A 17330-nucleotide genomic window follows, 5' to 3' on the forward strand; every position below is an offset into this window, starting at 1 on the left:
TGTTAAATAACCCAGGGCATGTGTACTGCTAGTCACCTAGTTCTACGCAGTGTTAAATAACCCAGGGCATGTGTACTGCCAGTCCCCTAGTTCTACGCAGTGTTAAATAACCCAGGGCATGTGTACTGCTAGTCCCCTAGTTCTACGCAGTGTTAAATAACCCAGGGCATGTGTACTGCTAGTCACCTAGTTCTACGCAGTGTTAAATAACCCAGGGCATGTGTACTGCTAGTCACCTAGTTCTACGCAGTGTTAAATAACCCAGGGCATGTGTACTGCTAGTCCCCTAGTTCTACACAGTGTTAAATAACCCAGGGCATGTGTACTGCTAGTCACCTAGTTCTACGCAGTGTTAAATAACCCAGGGCATGTGTACTGCTAGTCACCTAGTTCTACACAGTGTTAAATAACCCAGGGCATGTGTACTGCTAGTCACCTAGTTCTACGCAGTGTTAAATAACCCAGGGCATGTGTACTGCTAGTCCCCTAGTTCTACGCAGTGTTAAATAACCCAGGGAATGTGTACTGTAAGTCACCTAGTTCTACACAGTTCTTGCTTCCAAGTGAATGCAGCCTGGTTGGTATATTTAGCCCTAATCTTTCAGTAGCCTAATTCCCCATGACTTTCAATTCGGAGTGGAATTCAGAATGCCAAACAGAAGTTCATTGTTAGATGTTGTCTGAGGTAATTGGTAGCAAGGCTGAAGATGAGAAGTAGTTGCTTAATGTTGACGTTGAAAAGGGTATCCGAGGTGAAAGGCAGGTAGCCTGAGTGCCAGTCTATTTGTGCCAGCATGCTAACCCCTTGTCACCCATGGTCATGTTTGCCTTGACAATGGCATCAATGGAGCTGGTAAGAGCACAAACAGATGTGGGACCGGGCTAAAGGCAGGCTGGCAGCACCATGGATCAGGTGAACCCCTGTAGTACTGTAGCCTCACGTCCAATCCATCAGCAACAATGAGGTGTCTGATCTGAATCCAGGACAACTCAATACGAGCGGCAACTCTCTAAAGATAAAGGAAGAAGACATTTACACCATGAGCCCAGCCGGGTCAGTAATGCAGTATGAAATCCTCATGTCTAGCAGGGCGTTAAGAGGCATTCAGTTCCGGTGTTCCACACCCTGTGGCTCCTATTTATATCTGAAACACCAATCCTATGTGGCTTACAGCAGGTCCACCTTTCAGAGCCACCAGTCCTCATGTGATCTGTTGTGGCCTGGATGAAAGAGTTCAGTTGCAGCAGCAGCTGGCTTCCTGCTCATAACAGGAAATGCAATAAAAAAAGGAAGTTGGAATGAAGATGCTTGAAAGCTATTGCGCAAGGATTAGTCAAGTGTGCATGTGTATTTGTTGCCTTGATCAAACTCGTGTCAAGCTCAACATGTCCCGTGATGATATATTTACCATGGGGATTTGAAAGCTACAGACCGTGTTGCTCCTAGCAACATCTTCCTACTGGGCCGTGTTGCTCCTAGCAACATCTTCCTACTGGGCCGTGTTGCTCCTAGCAACTTCTGCCTACTATATAGCCAAGTATTTCCAGGAAATAAATTGAGCCTTATCATGTTATAAATACCATTTTGCTGAGGTTCTTAAGATTCACTGGTAGGTCTAACCCTCTTCCAATATTTGTGCCATGCCTGCGTCCCAAATGGCACTCTTTTCCCTATTGGTGCACTACTGGTCAAACGTTTTAGAACACTTTCTCATTCCAGGGTTTTTCTTTATTTTTACGATTTTCTACATTGTAGAATAATAGTGACCATCAAAACTATGAAATAACACATGGAATCACGTAGTAACCAAAAAAGTGTTAAACAATTCAAAATATATTTTATATTTGAGATTCTTCAAATAGCCACGCTTTGCCTCTTGGCATTCTCTTAACCAGCTTTACCTAGATGTTTTTCCAACATTTCTGAGAGTTCCCACATATGCTGAGCACTTGTTGGCTGCTTTTGTTTCACTCTGCGGTCCGACTTATCCCAAACCATCTCAATTTGGTTGAGGTCGGTGGATTGTGGAGGCCAGGTCATCTGATGCAGCACTCATCACTCTTCTCCTTGGTAAAATAGCCCTTACACAGCCTGGAGATGTATTGGGTCATTGTTCTGTTGAAAAACAAATGATAGTCCCAATAAGCCCAAACCAGATGGGATAGAGTTTTGCTGCAGAATGCTGTGGTAGCCATGCTGGTTGAATGTGCCTTGAATTCTAAATAAATCACAGACAGTATCACCAGCAAAGCACCCCCACACCATAACACCTCCCCCTCTATGCTTTACTGTGGGAAATACACATGCGGAGATCATCCGTTCACCCACACCATAACACCTCCTCCTCCATGCTTTACAGTGGGAAATACACATGCGGAGATCATCCGTTCACCCACACCATAACACCTCCTCCTCCTCCTCCATGCTTTACGGTGGGAAATACACATGCGGAGATCATCCGTTCACCCACACTGAGTCTCACAAAGACAGTGGTTGGATCCAAAAATCTCAAATTTCGATCTTCAGACCAAAGGACAGATTTCCACTGGTCTAATGTCCATTGCTCGTGTTTCTTGGCCCAAGCAAGTCTCTTCTTCTTATTGGTGTCCTTTAGTAGTGGTTTCTTTGCAGCAATTTGACCATGAAGGCCTGATTCACACAGTCTCCTCTGAACAGTTGATGTTGAGACGTGTCTGTTACTTGAACTCTGTGAAGCATTTATTTGGGCTGCAATTTCTGAGGCTGGAAAACTCTAATGAACTTATCCTCTGCAGGAGAGGTAACTCTGGGTTTTCCATTCCTGTGGCGGTCCTCATGAGAGCCAGTTTCATCATAGCGATTGATTGTTTTTGCGACTGCACTTGAAGAAACTTTCAATGTTGACTGACCTTCATGTCTTAAAGTAATGATGGACAGTCATTTCTGTTTGCTTATTTGAGCTGTTCTTGCCATAATATGGACTTGGTCTTTTACCGAACAAGGCTATATTCTAGAGGTCGACCAATTTTATGATTTTTCAATACCGATACCGATTATTGGAGGACCAAAAAAAGAAGGTACCGATTTAATTGGCCGATTTATAATAAAAATAATAATAATAATTTTAAAAAAAAAATATATATATATATATTTTAAAGATTTTAAAATATTTTTTAGAAATGTATATATTTGTAATAATGACAATTACAACAATACTGAATGAACAATGAACACTTATTTTAACTTAATATAATACATCAATAAAATCAATTTAGTATCAAATAAATAATGAAACATGTTCAATTTGGTTTAAATAATGCAAAAACAAAGTGTTGTAGAAGAAAGTAAAAGTGCAATATGTGCCATGTAAAAAAGCTAATGTTTAAGTTCCTTACTCAGAACATGAGAACATCTGAAAGCTGGTGGTTCCTTTTAACATGAGTCTTCAATATTCCCAGGTAAGTTTTAGGTTGTAGTTATTATAGGACTATTTCTCTATACCATTTGTATTTCATATACCTTTGACTATTGAATGTTCTAATTGGTACTTAGTATTGCCAGCTTAATTTCTGGAGTTGATACGTCATAAACTGGAGGCTTGACGTCATAAACAGTTCAATGCTTGAAGCATTGCGAAAAGCTGCTGGCAAACGCAAGGAAGTGCTGTTTGAATGAATGCTTACAAGCCTGCTGCTGCCTACTACCACTCTGTCAGACTGCTCTATCAAATCATAGACTTAATTATAATATAATAACACACAGAAATACGAGCCTTAGGTCATTAATATGGTCATATCCGGAAACTATCATTTCGAAAACAAAACTTTTATTCTTTCAGTGAAATACGGAACCGCTCCGTATTTTATCTAACGGGTGGCATCCATATGTCTAAATATTGCTGTTACTTTGCACAACCTTCAATGTTGTGTCAATTACGTAAAATTCTGGCAAATTAGTTCGCATATACCCTGAGCAATGAACGCAAGAGGCCCAAACTGCTGCATATACCCTGACTCTGGTGTTCGTGCAATGAACGCTCTCTCCACTGGCTTCCAGTTGAGAGAAGTGACACAATTTCCCTAGTTTAATATTGCCTGCTAACATGAATTTCTTTTAACTAAATATGCAGGTTTAAAGAAAATATACTTCTGTGTATTGATTTTAAGAAGGGCATTGATGTTTATGGTTAGGTACACCCGTGCAACGATTGTGCTTTTTCACAAATGCGCTTTTGTTAAATCATCCCTCGTTTGGCAAAGTTGGCTGTCTTTGTTAGGAAAAAAATTGTCTTCACACAGTTCGCAACGAGCCAGGCGGCCCAAACTGCTGCATATACCCTGACTCAGACGTACAGAACGCAAGAGAAGTGACATAATTTCCCAAGTTAAGAAATTCATGTTAGCAGGCAATATTAACTAAATATGCAGGTTATGTAAAATATATATACTTGTGTATTGATTTTAAGAAAGGCGTTGATGTTTATGCTAAGGTACACATTGGTGCAACGACAGTGCTTTTTTCGCGAATGCACTTGTTAAATCACCCATTTCGCAAAGTAGGTTGGGATTCAATGATAAATTAACAGGCACCGCATCGATTAAATGCAACGCAGGACAAGCTAGATAAACTAGTAATATCATCAACCATGTGTAGTTAACTAGTGATTATGTTAAGATTGTTTTTTATAAGACACGTTTAATGCTAGCTAGCACCTTACCTTGGCTCCTTGCTGCACTCACATAACAGGTAGTCAGCCTGACACGCAGTGTCCTCATGGAGTGCAATGTAACCAGCCATGATCAGTGTCCAAAAATGCCGATTACCGATTGTTATGAAAACTTAAAATCGGCCCTAATTAATCTCGGCCATTCCGTTTCATCGGCCGACCTCTACTATATTATGTATACCTTGTCACAACACAACTGATTGGCTCTAACACATTAAGAAGGAAAGAAATGCCACAAATGGACTTTTAAGAAGGCACACTTATTAATTTAAATGGATTTCAGGTGAATACCTCATGAAGCTGGTTGAGAGAAGGCAAAGAGTGTGCAAAGTTGTCATCAAGGCAAAATGTGGCTATTTGAAGAATCTCAAATATAAAATAGATTTAGATTTCTTTAGCACTTTTTTGGTTACTACATGATTCCATATGTGTTATTTCATAGTTGTGATGTCTTCACTATTATTCTACAATGTAGAAAATAGTACAAATGAAAGAAAAACACTTGAATGAGTAGGTGTTGTAAAACATTTGACCTGTTTTTTTGTGTGCGTGCGTGTGTGTCTGGTCAAAAGTTAAAGGGAATAGAGTGCCATTTGGGACGTAGCCTACCCCATGTCTAAACCATAGATCTGTGACTGGCTCAGAGTTGAGCAAGTACATCAGACAGAGCAGAGATAGTAGAGCAATCTGTTCCTGTTTCTCTACATGAGAGTGCAGCTTTCTTGTGGGTTACCCTTAGTTCAGCTAAATTAACCAGTGTGCCACTCTGGCTGACATTGGCCTTTGGAGTGGGCTCTGTTGGGGGACAAAAGCCATTCATCCTATTTTTGGAAGCTGGTATGTCCTCCGCAGGACTCCCCGCTCTAAGAGAAAACAGTATTGGAGTGGGGTTTTGTGTAGAAGCCACATCAAGCACGTAGCTTTCTGGGAAAAATCCATCCAATCCCCTATGACCTTTTTATAGATGTGTATGACACACACAAGTCCCCATAGCCAGAAGCCTTGTAGGCCTACTTTTTTTTACCACACTGTAGTTGCTCGCCGAGGCTTGCAGATGCCACAGGTGGAGAGGACCTATTGGCAGCAATAACAACAGTGATGATGTCATATAAAGATAATGAATCTCTCTGGTTGGTTGCCTCCTCTGACCATGTGAGCCAACCAAGGGGAAAAAAGGATGAGCTCATGTTATCTCAGTGATTATATTACTCATACTTACGTCCACTTTCCATACAGAGCAGTTCATCTAGTCCACTCAGCTGAACGCATTAGCTAGATATTTGATGACCGCACTCACTAAGGTGATTCCAAGGTTACACTGTGTACACACGTCTTCAGGTAACCCTGGGTGGGTTTTTAAAAACGTATTTATTTAAGCTTTATCCAACCAGGAAGTCCCATTAAGGTCAGAAGACCTCTTTTACAAGGGAGACCTGGCCAAGAGGGTAGCAATGGTGTGTGGGGTACAATAAAATCACATTTTATTGGTCACATCCACATATTTAGCCGATGTTATTGCGGGCGTAGAGAAATGCTGGTGTTCCTAGCTCCGACAGTGCAGTAGTATCTAACAATTCAAAACAATACACACACATCTAAAAGTAAAAGAATGGAATTAAGAAATATATAAATATTAGGATGAGCAATGTCGGAGTGGCATTGACTAAATACAGTAGAATACAGTATCTACATATGAAATGAGTAAAACTGTATGTAAACATTAATAATGGATTTGATGTCAAATCTAAAAAAGAGCCAGGATTTTGGGGGGGGTATGTATGATCACATGTGCCTGCAGGGGAGTGACCTGGCAGGATGCATACCAGCTGTACTATCCCTTTAGGAGTCACTATAGTGACAGAGATCTCTGACTCCTTGGGGTCTGACAGGCTGGCTGTTTATACATGCACTTGACCTTGATTTCTCACGTCCAACAAAGGATTCCCATGAGGTCAAGAATAGCCCTTCATCTCAAAAGGAGGTTTTGCTTTACCAGCTATCACAGTTTTTATCATGTTGGGATATATCAGAGTCTCAGGGCTCTCTCTCTCTCTGTATGAATCAATGACCTTTGTCTTTTGCTCTGCGATTGTACAGTAATTGTGCAATCTGACCTTCCATAACCCGTGCCTTTCTAACAGAGAAGTTTCTAATGGAGAAGTTTCCTTTGACTTTCTAAGAATCGAGGTTACATAATATTTCTTAGAGGGCTTGATTTAACCCTGTAGTCAGAGAACCTGCCAATCAAAGAGATACTTCATGCACGGAGAGAGAAAGCACGTATCTAATTGGTCAGCAAAGTGGTGTCTTATGGGTTAGTTGTGACTGATCAATTAAATGAGGACAGCCTCCATTCTAATTGAACAAGAGCAGGCCTAGTTAACATGGCATATGTATGTTACCTGTGGTGGCACATTCAGGAAGCCCCCGGTTTGAAATGAGGCTCTCCAAAATATATATTTATTTTTTTGATACCCCAAATCAGGCATGCCCATTGATGTAAATGGTACTGCTGTGGTGTATATAGCCTTTCCACCCAAAGCTAGGTTGCCAAGATGTTGTGTAACACCGTTGTCTTCTAGCTAGGCTCCGCCTTCTCTAGGGTGTAGGGTATCCCAGGGTGCGTCATTGTGTTTGTTTTTGTCAGTTTGACCTTTACAGTTGGGCAATGCACTCCCATGACCACATGAAAGGGCTATCGGCAGCTGGGGGGGTAGATAAGGTGGGCAAACTGACATTTTTTATATTTGCTAACAGTAAGCCTATTCCAAGTCTTGTACCAATCATTATCCTAGATGTGTAGTCCAGCCTAATGTAGCTATTCCATGTCTTGTACCATTCATTACCCTAGACGTGTAGTCCAGCCTGATGTAGCTATTCCATGTCTTGTACCATTCATTACCCTAGACGTGTAGTCCAGCCTAATGTAGCTATTCCATGTCTTGTACCATTCATTACCCTAGACGTGTAGTCCAGACTAATGTAGCTATTCCATGTCTTGTACCATTCATTACCCTAGACGTGTAGTCCAGCCTAATGTAGCTATTCCATGTCTTGTACCATTCATTACCTTAGACGTGTAGTCCAGCCTGATGTAGCTATTCCATGTCTTGTACCATTCATTACCCTAGATGTGTAGTCCAGACTAATGTAGCTATTCCATGTCTTGTACCATTCATTACCCTAGACGTGTAGTCCAGACTAATGTAGCTATTCCATGTCTTGTACCATTCATTACCCTAGACGTGTAGTCCAGACTAATGTAGCTATTCCATGTCTTGTACCATTCATTACCCTAGACGTTCCATAATGTCTATTCCATGTCTTGTACCATTCATTACCCTAGACGTGTAGTCCAGACTAATGTAGCTATTCCATGTCTTGTACCATTCATTACCCTAGACGTGTAGTCCAGACTAATGTAGCTATTCCATGTCTTGTACCATTCATTACCCTAGACGTGTAGTCCAGCCTAATGTAGCTATTCCGTGTCTTGTACCATTCATTACCCTAGACGTGTAGTCCAGACTAATGTAGCTATTCCATGTCTTGTACCATTCATTACCCTAGACGTGTAGTCCAGACTAATGTAGCTATTCCATGTCTTGTACATTACCCTAGACGTGTAGTCCAGACTAATTCTATTCCATGTCTTGTACCATTCATTACCCTAGACTGTAGTCCAGACTAATGTAGCTATTCCATGTCCAGACTAATGTAGCTATTCCATGTCTTGTACCATTCATTATCCTAGACGTGTAGTCCAGCCTAAATGTTCAGAGTTGTAGTGTAACAAATGGAGTGATACATTAACAACCAAATATAATGACATAACAAGGTGTGGTAGTGTACTCCAGAAGACACTCCCATCACAAGGACGCCAGACAAATTCTAAAATGGCCGCCTCTGAAACGTATCAATGCTGCTCCATTTTATGTTCAGTGTCTTTTTTAAATCTGCAATCTTCTTCCTGTTTGACTTTGTTTTTGGACCAGAGGAGGGGTCTCGGGTTTCAAAACAAGCGACCCCAGCTAGCTCCCGGAGTTATCCAACGCTGCCTGGCTACTCTTGGTTGCAGCCAGCCCAGGCTAAATGTATTAGATAACAGCTGGTGGTGTTAAATATAGACAGCAGGTGTCTGCGAGGGCCCTGACTACAGTACTCACTGTGAAGACACTCTGGAGTGTAGTGTCACAACAATGCTGGTGTCCAACACACATCTCCCATCCTGTCAAACGCAGCAGACCTGCTCTGTTCTTGCCAAGGCTTGACCCACCTGGGGAAACGCCTGTAATGCCGACAGACTGCTACAGAATTCCAACCCAACTATCAACTTTGATACCTTGTGTATGTCCCAAATTACACCCTATTTCCTATATAGTGCACTACTTTTGACCAGAGTCCTGTGGGGACCCTATTCCCTATATAGTAACACAACTTTTTAAATGTACCTTTTATTTAACTTGGCAAGTCTGTTGTGTCTAAACGACCGTTCCACAGGTGCATGTTCATTAATTGTTTATGGTTCATTGAACAAGCATGGGAAACAGTGTTTAAACCCTTTACAATGAAGATCTGTGAAGTTATTTGGATTTTTACTAATTATCTTTTGAACGACAGTGTCCTGAAAAAGGGACGTTTCTTTTTTGCTGAGTTTATTTATTTTTTGTATAAAAAAAAATGTAACCTTTTATTTAACTAGGCAATTCAGTTAAGAACAAATTCTCATTTGCCAAACCCGATCAACGATGGGCCAATTGTGCGCCGCCATATGAGACTCCCAATCACGGCCGGTTGTGACACAGCCTGGAATCCAACAGGATTCTGTAGTGACGCCTCTAGCGTTTTTGTTGTATGTTTAGCTCACATTATATAATTTTAAAGTATGCATGTAGGTGTGTGTAATAGAATATCAAAATGGTCGAGCGAATCCCGAGAGAGTGCAAAGCTGTCGTCAAGGCAAAGGGTGGCTACTTTGAAGAATCTCACATATAAAATATATTTTGGTTACTACATGATTCCATATGTGTAGTTTAATAGTTTTGATGTCTTCACTATTATTCTACAATGTAGAAAATAGTACAAAGAAACACTTGAATGAGTAGGTGTCCAAACTTTTAACTTGGTACTGTATGGTGAGCATGAATCTGAATAAAATCTCAGTATCGAATCGCAATCCATATAGAATCCATATAGAATCCATATAGAATCCATATAGAATGGGCACCTCCGTATCGTGATCGTGAGGTCCCTGGCAATTCCCCAACCTAGTTAGTTCCTTCACCACGGTGATTGATGTAGAGACTGATCATTAGAACTAGGGGTCCGTACCGTATAGCCTGCATCATGAGCTGTATCAATACAGTAACATCATGTCACTCAATGTCTTTCATGTTGTTCACAACAAGTCATCAGTGTTTGACTCTCTCTCTCTCTAAACGCACCTAATGTCTCTAACTCTGAATGAACAGCTATGAAAAGCCAACTGACATTTACTCCTGAGGTGCTGACCTGTTGCACCCTGTGATTATTATTATTTGACCCTGCTGGTCATCTATGAACGTTTGAACATCTTGGTCATGTACAGTTATAATCTCCACCCGGAACAGCCAGAAGAGGACTGGCCACCCCTCATAGCCTGGTTCCTCTCTAGGTTTCTTCCTAGGTTCTTGCCTTTCTAGGGAGTTTTTCCCAGCCACCGTGCTTCTACATCTGCATTGCTTGCTGTTTGGGGTTTTAGGCTGGGTTTCTGTATAGCACATTGTGACATCGGCTGATGTAAGAAAGGCTTTATATATACATTTGATTGATTGACCTGTTCTGCTCTCTGTGATCTCTGTTGCCTACCCTGTGTAGTCATGTGATCGTCCATTCCAGCCACATAATCATCCAATTAACGTCCTCAGAGGACAGCCCAAGCCTTCTGAAGACTTCTCAGAATGATGCTCTGGCCTCTGTGGCCTGGCTGCTAGGATACCGTGTGGACATGTTTACCAGTCATCTAGTCAGTCTGCGTGACAACAACAATGGAGAAGTCTAGCCTCACCGCCGTGCCCTCTAGTTGTTGTGGATATCTGGCCGATACGGCTGTTTGAGTTGTGCATCACTGACTCTAAAGTAGTGGACCTACAATACCTAGGCCTAAATAGCTTTTTATAATAAATCTTGTGTTTACTAAGTCAACCCTGAGGTCTATTTGAGGCCTCAAACTGCTAAGCTTAATAGTTTTTTTAATCCAAGCTTGTTGTGGTTGACAGTCAATGTAGTAGCTAATAAGCTTGGCCAAGCTACATCCTTTACTGAGCCACGGCATGACTTCATAACCCAAGTATAAAGCCAACAACAAACAGATAAAGGCTTGCCCTCCTCCGGGATCACTGGGCACTATATTTAGGCCTATCCAGAGACAGAGCTGTTAATGTCTAGTTTTGAAAACACACTGGCCCTGTGTATGAAGGATTAGACTGTGTGTACAGGTGAGAAGCCATTAAGGAGAGTGGAGAGATGAGCCATTGTGGAGAGAGATAAATTAGGCTATGAGGAATTGTTGTTCTGTTGTCTGCCATGTGTTGCTGTTGTCTATAGTATCCTGATTCATTTAGTCAGTTATCAAGTGCTAGTTTTAATGGAAGCTGAAGACTTACAAACCAACCAATTGACTTCCCAAACCTCAAATCCAGGTCTGGTCTGTTTGGTCTGCATCTCCTGAAGCTGCTCGGCACTCTGGGTACCTGCTCCTCAAAGGAGGAAGGACCACAGCTTGCCGCTCTGTCCCTGCTACAAACATCTAACTGGTCTCTAAGATTCGGGTCTCGTGTTTGGGCAGGTGAGTGTAACTGATGTGGGTGGGTGTGTGTTTGTGGGGGGGGGGGGGTTGGGCTGGTGAGAGTGTGTGTGTGACTCCATATGAGTAATCATATACATAATATCTGGTCCTCTGGCAAGGCTCAGACTTGGACTGTATCCCAAATGACACCCTATTCCCTTTATAGTGCACTACTTTTGACCAGGGCCCATGATAGTAGATAGGGCGCTATTTGGTAAGCAACCTTTGGCCCAGTTTCAGCTACTCAGCAGGGCTTCCTACCTCTTGATAGGCTGAAATGGTTTTACTCCACAGGAGGCCCTGTAAATCTCCCTCCTACTTAGAACAACAACAGCCCTGATAGATATTATAGGCTACTGTTTTCAGGTGAGACCGGAATAGACACATAACAACATTAGATAAAGGAGTGGTGTTTGGCTAGGCTACAGTAAGGCTGTTATTGGAACAGTGATCCTGGACTGGAGCATGGTATACTGGTGATGTAGCTAGCTAGCCTGATCCTGGACTGGAGCATGGTATACTGGTGATGTAGCTAGCTAGCCTGATCCTGGACTGGAGCATGGTATACTGGTGATGTAGCTAGCTAGCCTGATCCTGGACTGGAGCATGGTATACTGGTGATGTAGCTAGCTAGCCTGATCCTGGACTGGAGCATGGTATACTGGTGATGTAGCTAGCTAGCCTGATCCTGGACTGGAGCATGGTATACTGGTGATGTAGCTAGCTAGCCTGATCCTGGACTGGAGCATGGTATACTGGTGATGTAGCTAGCTAGCCTGATCCTGGACTGGAGCATGGTATACTGGTGATGTAGCTAGCTAGCCTGATCCTGGACTGGAGCATGGTATCCTGGACTGGTGATGGTGATGTAGCTAGCTAGCCTGATCCTGGACTGGAGCATGGTATACTGGTGATGTAGCTAGCTAGCCTGATCCTGGACTGGAGCATGGTATACTGGTGATGTAGCTAGCTAGCCTGATCCTGGACTGGAGCATGGTATACTGGTGATGTAGCTAGCTAGCCTGATCCTGGACTGGAGCATGGTATACTGGTGATGTAGCTAGCTAGCCTGATCCTGGACTGGAGCATGGTATACTGGTGATCTAGCCTGATCCTGGACTGGAGCATGGTATACTGGTGATGTAGCTAGCTAGCCTGATCCTGGACTGGAGCATGGTATACTGGTGATGTAGCTAGCTAGCCTGATTCTGGACTGGAGCATGGTATACTGGTGATGGACTGGAGCAGGTTAGGTGATCTAGCCTGATCCTGGACTGGAGCATGAGCATGGTATACTGGTGATGTAGCTAGCTAGCCTGATCCTGGACTGGAGCATGGTATACTGGTGATGTAGCTAGCTAGCCTGATTCTGGACTGGAGCATGGTATACTGGTGATGTAGCTAGCTAGCCTGATCCTGGACTGGAGCATGGTATACTGGTGATCTAGCCTGATCCTGGACTGGAGCATGGTATACTGGTGATGTAGCTAGCTAGCCTGATCCTGGACTGGAGAATGGTATACTGGTGATGTAGTTAGCTAGCCTGATCCTGGACTGGAGCATGGTATACTGGTGATGTAGCTAGCTAGCTAGTTAGCCTGATCCTGGACTGGAGCATGGTATACTGGTGATCTAGCTTGCTAGCCTGATCCTGGACTGGAGCATGGTATACTGGTGATGTAGCTAGCTAGCCTGATCCTGGACTGGAGCATGGTATACTGGTGATGTAGTTAGCTAGCCTGATTCTGGACTGGAGCATGGTATACTGGTGATGTAGCTAGCTAGCCTGATCCTGGACTGGAGCATGGTATACTGGTGATGTAGTTAGCTTGATTCTGGACTGCATGGTATACTGGTTCTGGACTGGAGCATGGTATACTGGTGATGTAGCTAGCTAGCCTGATCCTGGACTGGAGCATGGTATACTGGTGATGTAGCTAGCTAGCCTGATCCTGGACTGGAGCATGGTATACTGGTGATGTAGCTAGCTAGCCTGATTCTGGACTGGAGCATGGTGATGTAGCTGGTGATGGACTAGCTAGCTAGCCTGATCCTGGACTGGAGCATGGTATACTGGTGATGTAGCTAGCTAGCCTGATCCTGGACTGGAGCATGGTATACTGGTGATCCTGTGGAGCATGGTATACTGCTAGCCTGATCCTGGACTGGAGCATGGTATACTGGTGATGTAGTTAGCTAGCCTGATTCTGGACTGGAGCATGGTATACTGGTGATGTAGCTAGCTAGCCTGATCCTGGACTGGAGCATGGTATACTGGTGATGTAGTTAGCTAGCCTGATCCTGGACTGGAGCATGGTATACTGGTGATGTAGTTAGCTAGCCTGATCCTGGACTGGAGCATGGTATACTGGTGATGTAGTTAGCTAGCCTGATTCTGGACTGGAGCATGGTATACTGGTGATGTAGCTAGCTAGCCTGATCCTGGACTGGAGCATGGTATACTGGTGATGTAGCTAGCTAGCTAGTTAGCCTGATCCTGGACTGGAGCATGGTATACTGGTGATGTAGCTAGCTAGCTAGCTAGCTTGATCCTGGACTGGAGCATGGTATACTGGTGATGTAGCTAGCTAGCCTGATCCTGGACTGGAGCATGGTATACTGGTGATGTAGCTAGCTAGCCTGATCCTGGACTGGAGCATGGTATACTGGTGATTTAGGTAGCTAGCTAGCTAGCCTGATCCTGGACTGGAGCATGGTATACTGGTGATGTAGTTAGCTAGCCTGATCCTGGACTGGAACATTGTATACTGGTGATGTAGCTAGCTAGCCTGATCCTGGACTGGAGCATGGTATACTGGTGATGTAGCTAGCTAGCCTGATCCTGGACTGGAGCATGGTATACTGGTGATGTAGCTAGCTAGCCTGATCCTGGACTGGAACATGGTATACTGGTGATGTAGCTAGCTAGCCTGAGCCAAGGACTATTGTTAGTACTCCAACAGACTGGACTATTCGTGACAAATAACACACCTAAAGTCTGTTAAAAATCATAAGAGGTGGAGCAGGGTGTTGTAACAGCGGTAATGCAGAGTATGTGAGTGGAGCTGGAGCGAGAGGCGGAGCATGCCCAATTTAACTGGAGCACGGAGCAACTTTCCCAAAGGCTGGAGCGCCCGCTCCAATATCGCTCCAGTAACGCTCACTTCACCACCTCAGGGCCTGCCTGGCCCAGCATGCATTTGTAGCCTACTTGTGTGCTGCTGTAGCCCCTTGCTTTAGCTACTGTCATGGAGTTCACTAAATATCTTCATAAAGAAAATGATAAAACACACAGGTGCTAAACCAAGGTGACTTACAAAGATGAGGAGGACCGAGAGCAGTGGAGGGAGTGTGATGTAGTGTCCACAACTAATGTGTCCTTGTGGAATCTGAAAAATCACCTTAAATAAATGCATGATTGGGTAGTTACTACAGTTTCAAAAAATGAATTCAAAGGCACTGTAGATTGAGCCTTATAAGGCAGTCTTTGTGTAATTTGTATTTAATTCTCAGTAAGTCACACCCTATATGTGCAATTTCTAGACTACAATGATTTAATACAACTAAATGTTTAAATGGGGCGGCAGGGTAGCCTAGTGGTTAGAGCGTTGGACTAGTAACCGGAAGGTTGCAAGTTCAACCCCCTATCGTTCTGCCCCTGAACAGGCAGTTAACCCACTGTTCCTAGGCTGTCATTGAAAATAAGAATTTGTTCTTGACAGACTTGCCAGGTTAAATAAAGGTCAAATAAAATACATTTAAAAAAATGCTGAGCGCTCTTTGTCCCTGCCTCTCTACCAGCCTAGTGTGTCACACTCACTAATGCTCCACAATGGATTTATTTGTAGGCTATAGCCTTGTGATAATAGTCTAATAATATAGCTTAAATACATTGTTGTTCCGTCTTAGGCTACCTGTCTGGCTACTGACCTATTTACAGTGTTTATATGCCGTTTAATACGATACGTGGCCTGTTTTCAAATGAGGAGCGCTTCTTAGTCACCTTTTACATGTTTAAATTATTTTCATTCAAATTATATGGTTTGGTTTCAATACTTAAAAAGCAAATGGTCGGTCCATGTAGTCACAAATAGATGGGTGTTGGTTAAAAAATATATATATATATATATTAATGAATAGAACGAATTTGGAGCTGCGTTTAAAAAAAAATGTCCTGTGAGCGAGGAGCGTTTTCTAGCGGAGCGGTTAGAAAGGACATGGAGCGCCCGTGAGCGAGGAGCGTTTTCTAGCGGAGCGGTTAGAAAGGACATGGAGCGCCCGTGAGCGAGGAGCGTTTTCTAGCGGAGCGGTTAGAAAGGACATGGAGCGCCCGTGAGCGAGGAGCGTTTTCTAGCGGAGCGGTTAGAAAGGACATGGAGCGCCCGTGAGCGAGAAAGCGTTTTCTACATGGAGCGAAAGGACATGGAGCGCCCGTGAGCGAGGAGTTTTCTAGCGGAGCGGTTAGAAAGGACATGGAGCGCCCGTGAGCGAGGAGCGTTTTCTAGCGGAGCGGTTAGAAAGGACATGGAGCGCCCGTGAGCGAGGAGCGTTTTCTAGCGGAGCGGTTAGAAAGGACATGGAGCGCCCGTGAGCGAGGAGCGTTTTCTAGCGGAGCGGTTAGAAAGGACATGGAGCGCCCGTGAGCGAGGAGCGTTTTCTAGCGGAGCGGGTAGAAAGGACATGGAGCGCCCGTGAGCGAGGAGCGTTTTCTAGCGGAGCGGTTAGAAAGGACATGGCGCGCCCGTGAGCGAGGAGCGTTTTCTAGCGGAGCGGTTAGAAAAGACTTGGAGCGCCCGTGAGCGAGGAGTGGGATTTCCGACCGCTCAGCTCCGCTCACGTACTCTGCAGCAATGACAATGAAACAGCCCATCAATAACACTGCTTCATTGCTGCAGATAGAAGTCTGACTCATGTGCAATGTTATTTGTGAGCCAGTCAGTAGATGTAGTCCTTTCATTCCCCACCTGACCCACAGTCATACTGTCTGAGTCCCAAATGGCACCTCATTCGCTTATATAGTGCGCGACCTTTGACCAGGCCCGATAGGGAGTAGGGTTCCATTTGGGACTAGAGCCACAGTTAATGCTCTTATAGGAATGGCTGACCTGTGGGCTCCATTAAAGTCCTTGGCTGGCGTGCTGGCAGCTACACAGAAATAGACCGTCAAGCCCCTTTGTTCAGCCGCCACAGGTTTCTGTCAGCTAGCTAGCGCCACTATGGGTTTGATTGACAGCTGAAGAGAGATGTCCCATGGTGGTACATGTTTCTGTATACTAACAGTTAAGGGAAAGGGGAGAGAACAGAGTAGATGGTGGGACATTATGTTTCTGTATACTAACAGTTAAGGGAAAGGGGGGTGAACAGAGTAGATGGTGGTACATTATGTTTCTGTATACTAACAGTTAAGGGAAAGGGGAGAGAACAGAGTAGATGGTGGTACATTATGTTTCTGTATACTAACAGTTAAGGGAAAGGGGAGAGAACAGAGTGAAGTTGGTTAGGTTTATGGGTTCTGACTCCTGGGGGTGACTGTTAAATATAGTGAAGTTGGTTAGGGTTATGGGTTGTTCTGACTCCTGGGGGTGACTGTTAAATATAGTGATGTTGGTTAGGGTTATGGGTTGTTCTGACTCCTGGGGGTGACTGTTAAATATAGTGAAGTTGGATAGGGTTATAGGTTATGGGTTGTTCTGACTCCTGGGGGTGACTGTTAAATATAGTGAAGTTGGTTAGGGTTATGGGTTGTTCAGGGTTATGGGTTGTTCTGACTCCTGGGGGTGACTGTTAAATATAGTGAT

General features: G+C 43.7%; 1 protein-coding gene across 3 annotated transcripts in view; it reads left to right on the forward strand.

Moving 5' to 3' along the window:
- ptp4a3b (protein tyrosine phosphatase 4A3b) overlaps window positions 1–17330 on the forward strand; it is a 62701-nt gene that overhangs the window by 19821 nt on the left and 25550 nt on the right. Inside the window, exon 2 of one of the 3 annotated variants that reach the window (XM_065027380.1) lies at window positions 11387–11532. The exons of the other annotated variants lie outside the window; for them this stretch is intronic. The gene's annotated coding sequence lies outside the window, so the exon portion shown is untranslated. The remainder of the gene's footprint in view (window positions 1–11386; window positions 11533–17330) is intronic. 3 annotated transcript variants of the gene reach the window in all.

This window comes from Oncorhynchus nerka, linkage group LG14 (genome assembly GCF_034236695.1).
Source record: "Oncorhynchus nerka isolate Pitt River linkage group LG14, Oner_Uvic_2.0, whole genome shotgun sequence".
In the NCBI taxonomy this organism is placed as follows: Eukaryota; Metazoa; Chordata; class Actinopteri; order Salmoniformes; family Salmonidae; genus Oncorhynchus; species Oncorhynchus nerka.